General features: G+C 43.4%; 1 pseudogene; it reads right to left on the bottom strand.

The window, feature by feature from the left end:
* Positions 1-11,535, bottom strand: part of LOC138267116 (cytochrome P450 2J2-like) — a 65,370-nt pseudogene extending 53,835 nt beyond the window's left edge.
* Between the last annotated feature and the right edge of the window lie 708 nt (positions 11,536-12,243).

Here is a 12,243-nt window from a genome sequence, read left to right on the forward strand (position 1 = left end):
AAAATAAATAGTACTTACACAACAACTTTATCTCTGTCTAACGTGACACATCAACCGTGATGGCCATCCGGGATGTTTACCTCAGGTCAATGATTATTGATTGTCAGTACACCTGACCTGAATGAATGTTGGCTTATAACTATGCACAGTGGTCTGGATTGTACCATCATCTGCCCTTCCTGAGGATTATTTCAGAGGAAAATAGAAACTATACACCATAATGCTGTGTTGGACAGAATAAAGCTTCCTCAAGGGATGTCTAAGCCAGAAAATAGTGCCTTCAATTTTTTCTGCAAGCCAAAACTTATGTATGTGACATTTGCCCCACTTTTTACCTAACACACACCATACAGCATGAATGGATGTGTATGAGTTTCCGTACAAATAAGTCATTGGGCTGAACATTGTAACAAATGACAGGTGTGAGTTATGTATACCATACTACATGAGAACATACTACCACTCACCTTATAAGGATTCGCTTGGACATCAGGCTGCAGGCAGACTTAACACAGTGTCCTCAATACCAAATCTGGTAGCAAAGTATGTGACATTGAAAACATACATCACAAATTAACCACACTTTGGGATCCATAGTAACCGTGAGTGGTGGGTGCAATGGATGGCCGAATCTTAGCTAAGTAGCTTTGGTGTAGCTGCCAATGTAATAGCTCAGTTGGGATTTGGTTGTAGCATGGGACACAAAAGCTAATAAAAAAGAGACACTGTTCACTCATGCCAAGGCCCTGATCTACAAGCATTTGACACATACTGTAAAGGGTTACCTAGATATTTATTAAACAGTAAAAACAGAAGCTAAAACCAGGGGAAACATGTTACCTAACCTAAACTACTCTAACTGCACATTACCCACAACTGTCCCTAACTAACTTAAGCTAAACTTACTTATCACATTTAACGAAACGATCTAAACATCAACCCCCCTTATAAGACTGGACACAGGGAGGACAACATGTACTAACCTAAACACATACTATCTTATACTAAACAAATATATATATATATATATATATTTTAAATATTATATATATTTTTTTAAACACCAAAACCCCAACATAGTCCTCCACCCACAGACATAATAAAAAACAGTTTTAAAAAGTATGATACCCCCACCCACTACTACTAACTAAATTAACAGCCTATACTAACCTAACACTAAGCCCCCTAAACCCACTAATTTAAAGAAGCAGGAACGAGGAGGGAGGGGAGGGAATCATGGCTGAGTATAAGGTCTACAAGTTGGCCCTTCACAGGGTCTTTTTGATGGCACGCACCCTCCGATTCACTTGTGCCACCTCCTTCTGCAGCCTGGTCCTTTTCCGCAACACACTGTCCAAGTTCCGTTGCATCTGGTGAAAAGCTGCAGAGTCTATGACTGCAGCAGGGGTGGCCTGGGTGCCAGTGGAGGAAGAATGGGCCCTTGTCGGTGCCATGTCTGTAGGAGGAGGTGCAGGTGGTGCTGTGACAGGTCCTGGAGCTGTGGATGTTGATGGTCCAGCAAAGGTGCCTGCTAATGTTGATGCCACTTTGGTGGTAGTGGTGGTGGTGGCTGTAGTGGACACGGAAGGGGCCCCCTTGGGCAAATACCCTCCACACTCCGGAGGCTCTTTCATGGCGATAACGCCTTACCATGTTGCGGAACCCAGGCTCCACATCCAGAATGTGGCGGTAATGCATCGCCCTGCGCTGAAACTCTCGAATCTGGATGGGAGCCATTGGCAGCTGTTAAGACAAATAGAAAACCAAACATTAGGTACTTCATTGTGTGAAATGGCTCCAGAAGTAAATCAGACAATACGTATAATGTACCTGAAACAGCCCATATCATCATACAGATCACTGATTGTCCCTGAGGCAGTACATGCCAAGCCAGCCTACACATGTCCTATCATCAAACACCACAGCAAAACCCTAAAAGATGGGTAACAACTAGATTGACTTTGGCATCATTGTTCAGCCATGTGTCAGGTAAAAATCATGCTGCAAATCCTCCACCCCTGACAGGCCAACAAATTACTATGTTCTTGATGACAATCTAGGGTCACAATATCTGCGAGTTGTAAATGGAATTGCCAGGATAGAATGCAGTTGCTAATCATTAGTGGATATCCTAGGTTTGGACAAGTGATTCACAGATTTACATGTCTGTGTACTAAACTTGGATCATCAGTCCTAGGTACACTATTCACAACCCTATGTCTGTGCCTGAAAGGGGGGGGGGGGTGGACAAGCAACAAATAATTTCAAACAACAAGGACACCAAGGAAGCTTTGGACAGCTGTACATGGGTTTGGCCAGCACACTACAGTGAAGGAGGAAGTCCAACTAGGATACACCCAAACCTTGGACAATCCCATCAACATTTATCTTTGGAAATGCAGACCATTGTCAACATCATTTCTTACCAGTAACCCATGACTTACAACAAGCAGACAGATGCAAGCACACCTCTGGCCATGAGCTGCATGCACACCTAGGCCATTGTACTCAAGTGCCTCATACTCGTAGCACAACATGTGGAACTACATGCTGCTAGAAAGTTAAACATACAGTCAAACATGTTCATTAGTGAATAGGGAAGCTGAAGTCTGTGGGTAAGACTTTGGCATCCCTATTCTGGGAGAATCAGGGTCTGACTTGCTGACTAAATCACTAAGGTGGTCCACTGCTACATTTTCTGATTTTAAGTTTTGTCCACATAACTCATCCCTATTCACATTGCCGTGCCTACAGGACTGATCCTACAATCCCAAATTATGACAATAGGCTAATGATTGGCGAACTCAAAGATGGGGAAAAAATGATACTCCACTCAAGGAACAAAACCTATCATTGACCAGCGCATCATACCTTGCTATGTGTCCAACACACAGGGGTCAATCACACATCATCAGCAAACACAACACAGAACAGAAATATCAAAACGTACTGGAGATGTCTGGGTCGACAAATCGAGCCACCTCTCTTATAGTGTAGGGTGCAGGTCTACCTGTAAGGCATGGAAGGGATAAATGTGCTCAATGTCTGTATTTGGAAGTGTTGTACAGTGCACAAATACTATGTGTAATATTAACTCAGAAAGTCAAGCCTCTCAGACATGATGATACTGCATCCTACATACCACTACAAACATGTACAGACCTGGGGACTCCAGTGAGTGAGACACACATATCTGTACACATGCAGTGGCCCTATCATGTGGTGGCAAACATGCTCCTTCATTAGTTAGCAGACTAATTCATGGAGTGTATTCCTCTCATCATGTGTATCCATGAGAGACATGCCAAGCCATTTTCTGGGAGGACTGCAATACCAGTCACCCAGACATTATGACTAAGACCAATACAAGACATACAGGTACAATGTACAGAGGTCCAGGGACAGTTGTTAGCCCTCAATTTGTTAAATTTTCCTCATTTGATGTGCCACAGCTATGGTAAGTTGCACCAACCATAGAGACATGAACCCATGTGCATACCTTTTGCCATCCATCCCTAATTTAAATATGGCACTGCAAACTCCAAATATCAGTCTAAGATATTACCTGAGATCAGCTATAACTTGTTACGTATGTGTCAGAATCCAGTTCAGACATGCATCACAAAACATTGAGGAACACTCTATAACCTGTAAAAATCGGGATTTAAAACATGTGTTTCTTGATACACTCACAGACCATGCATGAAACATAAGTTAGAGCCACATTGGCATCATCAATTGACGTGAAGTCAGCACTAATTTACAGGCTCCTGTTGTGTTTTGAAAGTTAGTCTAGCTGCTGCATCAACAAATGACGGTAATGTGTAGGAAATATTGTATATCTCACAGGCAACTGTGGCCCATATTTATACATTTTTTCCACCGCATTTGTGCTGCTTTTTGACACAAAGGCGGCGCAAACTTACAAAATACAATTGTATTTTGTAAGTTTGCGCCGCTCTTGCTTCAAAAGATGAAGCAAATGCGGTGCTAATAAAGTAGAAATATGGCCCTATATGTTTAACTAGCATTCCACATGTTCAAAAACTTTGCCTGCAGCATAGAAACAAATCAGCTACTGTCACTACAGAACATTTAAATGTGCACATTATTCTGATTTGTACTCACCAACAGGGCCATTAATCACAATCCCCAGGTGGTCCAGCAGGTCTTGCTCCCTGGCAACAAGGTCAGCCCAGCGGTGCTTCAGCTGGTGGTCATTGTGTGGTGTGTTGTAGATTCTCTTGAGATGGTACAACACCTTTGCCCACTGGAGCCTCCTTGCCTCTGTGTGATAGCCCTGTATCACACAACCACCTGCCTCTACCATTAAGGGTAGGAAGTGGCACACCAGCCAAATAAAGCCTCCCAGCTCCTCCTCTCCCATCCTGCCAAGACAAGGCCTACCCAACATGCTTGCACCAAAAAAAGGGAATAAAGGGGTAAAGAGGAGAATAGAGGGAAAATAGGACAGGGAAATGCAAAATAACTAAGAACACAGCCCAACTATCCCCAAACTAACACTACCCACAACAGACTCCCAACACAACAAAGACAAATGTTCACACCACAAATGACCAAAAAAACACTAACACAGGATACCACAGACAGTTATGAAACACAAAAAGACAATTTAAAGAGCACACTGGAGACAAATTCACAAAATGCACAGAGAGACAACTCAAAACACAGCCACACAGTCAGGAAATATCACAGACTGCAAAGTGAAAGTACAGACACTGTACCAATTCTGTAAACAGGATATCCTATTACATCACTTCCTGCCTCAAATGCGGTGCGTTTTTATTGTTATGCATCAAAATATTATGACGCTTACTGTCCGTGCATCATTTTTTTTTCACGCACATGCTTAGAAATAACCCCACATCCATATTTTGAAATATGTTTCATATTTAACCAATTTCAGGGGGTACAGTGTGGGAATTACCGCTCAGGGCCAATGGATGTTTCATAGCAATGTGCTGCATATTTCCACAAATACGCATCACAATTTCTGTCTTTAACTGGGTTTGGGTAATTTCTTATTTGTATTAGTACATGACAGTTGTGACAATACAGAGATCGGCTGATTGCACCCACATTGGGCATTACGGTGTATGGGCACATGTGACAGATCATACTACTGCGGACCATGATCCTCTATTTGTTGTACCGGATTTGCACTCTTCACTGACTCAATAGATGGCCAAACGTGTGGGATACAATTAGGTATTACCCAGTTTGGGCATGTTTTGCGTCAAGAGAGGATAGCAAGGTGACGCAACTCAATACAGTAACTCAATGCCTATGGGTCAATGTGTGTGATTTGGCTACTACTATTGTTGTTGTCCCACTGTGTGACCATCACAAGATGCATTTTAGCAAATCTGCTTGTATGCATGTGGAGTCAATGTGTCCAACCCTCAGATGCTGTTCAGTGTGGAAATGAGAGAGGACATGTGTTAGTCATACACGTAGCAACAACTGCTGTGTGCACTTCCTAGGTTTTTTGGAACATAAGCACCACCAATGACAAAGCATGCACAGGATAGGTAGCAGACGGTTGTTCATGGCAATGTTCCAAAACTTAGCCATCACATGTCCTGGAATGTTGGATACTACTTCCTAGGCACTTGTTTGTTTACCCACCATGAGTCAGGCATGGGATAATGCTATGTTAGTACTGTGTTTGTGACACCAAGTCCCAAAAATAATAATACACAAATGTAATGTTACGCCACTGTTGGAGTCATATAAATGAGCCATGTCTCTCCTGTGGCAGTGGAGGACCAGCAGACCAAGCAGCACGTGTTCACATATTTCCAGTGGTAAAATGCACAGAGGTGTCTGGTTCATGTGTGTGAGCCAATGCTTAACCTGTATCATTACTGGGGTCTATGTTGGCACAGTTATGTGCAGGTCTAGTCATGAGTCTGTGGAGCCATTTCCTGCATCTACAAAGTATCCTTCGCAGATCAATTGAAGGAAAGCCAATGAGGAATTGAGAACACACATCGGGATAGTGCAGCTCTGTCACTACAGACGTGTTATGAGACTGACAACAGGGCAACCTTGGTGCTTGGAGTGCTGACAAAGTTAATGTCTCAGGATTCTTATACCGGCAGGTGTCCTCACAACATTTGTACACAGGTTGGCCTCTAAAATTCCCACTGCATCTGGGAACATCAGTGCCTCTGTGCTGATTAATCTCACAGCTATTCACCACGCAAGCCCCATCAATATGTTGGGGGCAATGTGAATCGGCGTGTGGACTGTCAGGGTCCTAACATGTGTTGACATTTCATGGACATTATCTGACATTGTTTGTTGTGCTGGAGGCACCATACCCAATCCATGCATACAGCCATGGTACACTGTCACTATTTGTCACTCATGCATACATGAAACCCAGACAAGGGATAGACCATGATTCGGCTATTTGGAGACAAGTTCTGCCCCCATGGTACGATAAATAAACTGATTATGCCATACATTGTATTTGAGTATGCATTGTAGACCCACCTGACACAATACCCCAGGAGGAAAGTGAGGGCTGGGAAAGCAACTATGATACAAATGTAGCCACATGGAACCTTTAAGGTAACGCAAAGACAGGAACCAGTCAGGCTAACAGGATGCAGGTTCAATCAGGATCTGAAAATTTCACAAGGCAAATACACAGTGGTCAGACTGAGACTGGTCAAAGGTGGAACACTGTGGAAACTGAAAACTGTGTTTCTCCTGTGTGTTGAAACGTAACACATTAACCCAAGGGCTGCGTTACACAGCTGATTTTTACAGCAATGCATAACAGTGTTATAGATAAAATGGCAGCTTATATGCTGTTCCAGGCAGCTGCAAGGGCAGTGCATGTTCAAATGGCTGGTCTGCATGGAGGTGCTCACAGGTGTGTGCAGCTTCAGTCTCTCACAAGTCCTGTAGGTGAGATTCAAGTTCAAAGGGCCAACAGTACTTTTCACATGGGAAGCAACGTACAGGTGATTACAGGTCCTACAGACTACAAGGCAGTGTATTATTTAACCTGACGTCCATGCAGACAGAAGTACAATGACTATGGTATACCATACTAAAGAGGGAAGCACACTGGATTCACATTGTGAGTCTGGGTGTGTGTAGAGGAGGGATTATCTGGGTACACATATTCCCATTCCAGGGACCTCTAAAGAAGGGTGGGCTGAGACAGGGAACATGGGTGTGGCTGGACTTAGGACAGGGGCTGCCATGTGCAGGGGATGTCTTGTGAGCAATGCTAGTCATACCTGGGGCACTAGTGCTATCAATTTGCTGCTTATGTGGAAATCTTGTCACACATAGTCCTTGCAAAGATAGATGATGTAAGACTTACTGCTGTCAAGGGTCTGGTCATCAATGCAATAGCACATCCACTGTCTCATGTATGAGGCATTTTTTTCCCTTATTGACTGATGGTGTCTTAGCTGTGTCTTTAGCTGCGATGAACCATGTTGCCAACATGTATGTGTGAAATAGGTGTGGTCCTCTGCTATTACCCTTCAAATGTGAAATATACAGGATATATGTCATTTACAGTGTGTGTGTATTAGGCTGTACATTCATATGCATAAAAATAGATTTGGATTTTTCTGTGTCCTAATCTGTATTTCAGCAATGCTTTATGAGGCTACACTCTGATTCTGACAGTTAGAGATAATGTTATGCAAAACTTATTATCCAGACCATGATATAGTGAATCGTATAGGTGCTTATTGACATATGGTAAGACAGTGGTGATGGATGAGTAGAGTTAAAAGAAATGGTGGACAATATGTTGTCTCCGATGCAATCCTGCAGCTGTGTTTGCATGGTCCACCTCATGTTGAGGGACAGAATCCTCCTCTTTCTCCTCTTCAGGCATTTGTGGGTCGGGTTCATATAGGGGAATTTTCCTTCTTACACATATGTTGTGCAGGATGGCACAGGTCAAAATTATTTTGCACACCATTTCTGGTGAGTATAGGAGGCTGCCTCTGGTGATGTCGAGGCACCTGAATCTTGACTTCAGGATGCCAAAGGTTCTCTCAATTCCACAGTGGTGGTAACACGGTTGCATCTATACTGTATACCCTGGACATCCCATCCAATTTCACATATGCAATAGAATTATTTTACCATCAGTGAGACCCTTAGATTTGGCAAGGTGACAATGTACAACACATCTCCGTACGTTGTCAGCACTGACATGTTGACAAATGACTATGCACTAATTTCACATGTGTGACAAGTTCACTGCAGACCTATATCTCTGCCCTTACCAAGTCGACTCAGGTTGTAATGTGTACCTATACTACTGAACATGTTCTAGTACAGATGGCTAACTTGGTTGTGAGGTTGTCATTTTGAGTTTCAGAAGGTCCATATCCCTGTACATATGTTGTGTGTGTGTTAATTTGTTCCAATGCATATGTGCAGGAATGTGCACTATCAATACTGTCCGATCAATATGTGTTCTTCGCACAGTCCACTTGCTTATTGGTAGTGGGCAATGTGAGAGCAGGAGTGATGTGAGATATTGGTACAGCCTCAATGATTGTATGTGGCCTTCATTGTAGTCATCATCCTGCTATGTGTGTCATGGTGTTTGACCTGCAACAAAGCACATTACACACCCCTTACACAGTACTTATTGGTTGGAAGGGTGTTTGATTGAGTGTTATTGATGTGATATTGAAAGATTAATCTTCAAAATTGTGCTGCCAGTTGGGGCCAAGTCTTTGTCATTGTGTTGTTTTAAATTGTCCCCTTGTGTCTGTGGAGTGGCATATGTTGTAATGTGGAACTGTCATTTGTCCATAGGTGTGTATCCCATTGGATGAGGATATCAAACATGCCTAGCGGTGTTACACCCTCATTGTCTTCCTGTCCACGTGTTGATGTTGTGGTGTATGTGTTGTGTGTCCTAGAGGGTTGCTGTGCTGTGTGTATATAACTGGGTTTCTGTACTTACCAACAAGTAGGCCATTTCCATATCGTCCATCCTGGAAGTTTTGATTGATGGTGCAATGATGGAAGATGAATGAATCATGTACACTCCCAGGATACTTTGCCACGATGTTGGTGATCAAACCCCGGTGATTGACAATGGCCTGCACATCGATGGAGTGTGTGTGCTTCCTGTTGTGGTATAGATGTTCGGTTGCAGCAGGTGGCACAAGGCGTACATGTGTGCAGTCAATGGCACCAAGGGCGTGTGGGAAGCCATTAATTTGGTCAAACCCCTGTTTTGTCTCCTGCTGCTCCTGCTGTGTGTTGGGGAAGCTGATGTGGCGGGGTGTGAGGGAGATGATAGCATCCAGTACATTAGGTAGGAAGGTAGAGAATGATGGCTGTGGGATTCCAGCAACCAGCGCATCAGTGGTTTGAAAGGAGCCCTTTGCCAACATGTGGAGTACAGCTAGCAGCTTGGTTTCTGGTGGAATGGTGCGGGGTGTCTGCAAGCTGGGTGCCAATTGTGGCTCAGTGTTGCGCAGCAGCTGCTGAATGGCTTGCCAGTTGAGCCTGTACCTCTGAATTATGTCTTGTTGGCGGAGTCCCAGAAGGGTTGTCCTGGTGCGGAATATCCTCTCCTGTCTTCTGCGTTGCCTTTGGGGCCCCTGCTGGTGTTGTGGAAGCTGCTGTTGTTGGTCCTGTGCTCTGCGTCTGCGTGCATGCTGGATGAAAAGCACCTCCATGTCTTCCTTTTGGAGCTCTGCTGTTGCTTCTGTGCGTTTTCATTCAGTACAGGTGAGTTTGCCCCATTTTAATGCCTGCCCTGACCAAGACGTTATTTTTTGCTGCAAATCGGGCTGTGCATCATTTTCAGACTCCGCCTCCCGGCTGTGCGTCATTTTTGCGTGGTAGCATAAATAAGGCGCATGGGAGTTTATGTCATTTTTTGGACGGGGAAGCCTACCTTGCATGTCATTAACGCAAGGCGGTTTCCCGCATCTAGAAAATGACGCACACGGCGGAATTTTGGTGTTTGCGGGCGTCAATGTTTAAATATGGTGCACGGTTTGCGCTGATTGTGCGTCAAAGATGCATATTTGGCACAAACAGAATATAAATATGCCCCTGTGTGTTGTAATTCTCAGACTACCAACTGTCTGGCACTCGTGGCTATGGCTATAGATGTTCCTCTAATTACTACTTTAAATGCCTTCCATTATATATGCAGCGTGGAGGCCGTGCCCTTATTCTTAGCAAAGTGAGTGTCACTGGTCGTACCAAGAATGTCCCTAAATACAGCATCTTCAAGGAGGAGGGGCTGCAGACGCCAAGTGGGAATGGGTACCAGAACCCTGCCCCATTCCAACACCATTTCAAGTGGAATTAGCAGTAATTTTAATGATATTATGCACAGATCCCCTACGCCTCGCATTTAGAAGTGCTCCCTCCCTTAGTAGGTAGAGCCCACTCCAACACCTTATGTGTCTAGAGTGTCGACCCGATGATGAGGAATACCACTACTTGATTCTAGTGGGTAAGGGTCTCTTAAAAAGCTTCTTGAAAGTCTTGGTTCACATAGGTATTTTTGGAACTCCACTCTTTCATGATTATTGATTTTCCATTGGAAATTGGGTGTTTGTATCCCTGAATACTCCTTTCTCCTCCATTTTTGATTATCACCAGTATCAGACTTCTCGCCAAATGTGACCATTATGGTATTAGTACTGAGAATGATGTCTTCAGGGCAAATTGTACAGAAAACTATTGATTCAGTTATGTTATTGTGATTCACGAGATGAAGAGAAGAACAATTTACCTTGTGTCCTACCTGCAAAGAATGTTGCCCATGCTCCAGAACACGTTCCAACTCATGATTCACCTGACAATGTACGTTCTTCAGAAATTTCAATTGCCCAATGTTTTAAATTATCTTCTAGCATCAGAACTCCATTTTGGAAAATCATTCAGGGATAAGGTTGATGAGATATGTTGCACTGAAGTCAAAACTGAACTGAACTAAATATAAACTTTATTTGATTTCCGTGAAATTACAAAAGTATACATGATAAAAAACATTCTGAATCCCATCCACAACAACATCCAAATATTGTATGTAAAGCGGTAAAAAAAGATAATACACTTTAAGAAGCTAAAAACAAATTTAGAATCAGAGCATGTAAACTAAAATAGGGACTAGAACCCGCAAAAAACATATGCTAAAATTCATCGCTCATGCAACACTCCAGATAAACAACGAATCAGAAAATAGAAGATAGTGGGTAATTTTAGCAGCTGGGAGAAAAAAAGAAATGCAGGCCTCACTTGCTTCACATTCATAGGCGAAAGGAGTGGACAAATGAACTGGTGCCAAAGATATTTGAACCTTGGGCATATCATGACGATGTGACAAGTGTCTGGGAGAAACACATCATCAAAAGGACGTGCCAGAAGGTCCTCAACTTTAAACCGGGACCCCTTAGGCAACAAGAGTAAATAAAACAAGTTAAATCTAAAATAGTTAAGCACCCTACTTTGGAAGTTGGAACTCTCAAGGGTCAGGTAGGACTCCATTCCGGAACAGTTTTCACCATGACAAGATAGCACATAGTGCACTTGTAGGGCCATGGCATCTTGTTCCGCTGCTGTAAAAAAAGACTTCTTTAGCCATGAAATATCCCTCCTTGCTATACGCTTCCTTTCTGCAAAAGGTTTGGGACAGCCCAAAGAAGTTAAGGTATTCTTGATGTATGAGACGACGGAATACGAGACATGCCGTCAAGGGCCAAGCAGTCACGAAGGATGAGCCTGGTAAGAAACAGGTCTTCCTTCAGCCAGATGGACAGCCAGAGTAATACAGGACGCAGTTCAGTCTGGTCAGACATGTACCCCAGACCCACTTCCTCATGAAGCATCTCAGAGGGTGTGCTCTGAGGGATTTTGAGAAGACCTTTCAAGAAGGAATTCTCAACGAACTGATGCTGAGAGGAGGACATATAATCACAGATGTCACATCCATAACAGGCCATCGTGACACACTTGGCCCTGAAAACTCTTAACGTTGTCTCCACAGGAGTATGTCTCAAGCGCCTAGCCAAGACACTGACACCATTAACAGCTGACTTAAACCTGACAGTGTTTTTCTTTAGCAAAGGTTATCAGGAAAGTCTAGAGTCTAGTAGAATCCCTAAATATGAAAAATGGAACACCCCTGAAATGAGAAGGCCCCTAATCAAGAAACGTTTAGATCTAGTATTCCTTGGGCCCACCACCATAACATGG

Source organism: Pleurodeles waltl, chromosome 12 (assembly GCF_031143425.1).
Source record: "Pleurodeles waltl isolate 20211129_DDA chromosome 12, aPleWal1.hap1.20221129, whole genome shotgun sequence".
Taxonomy (NCBI): Eukaryota; Metazoa; Chordata; class Amphibia; order Caudata; family Salamandridae; genus Pleurodeles; species Pleurodeles waltl.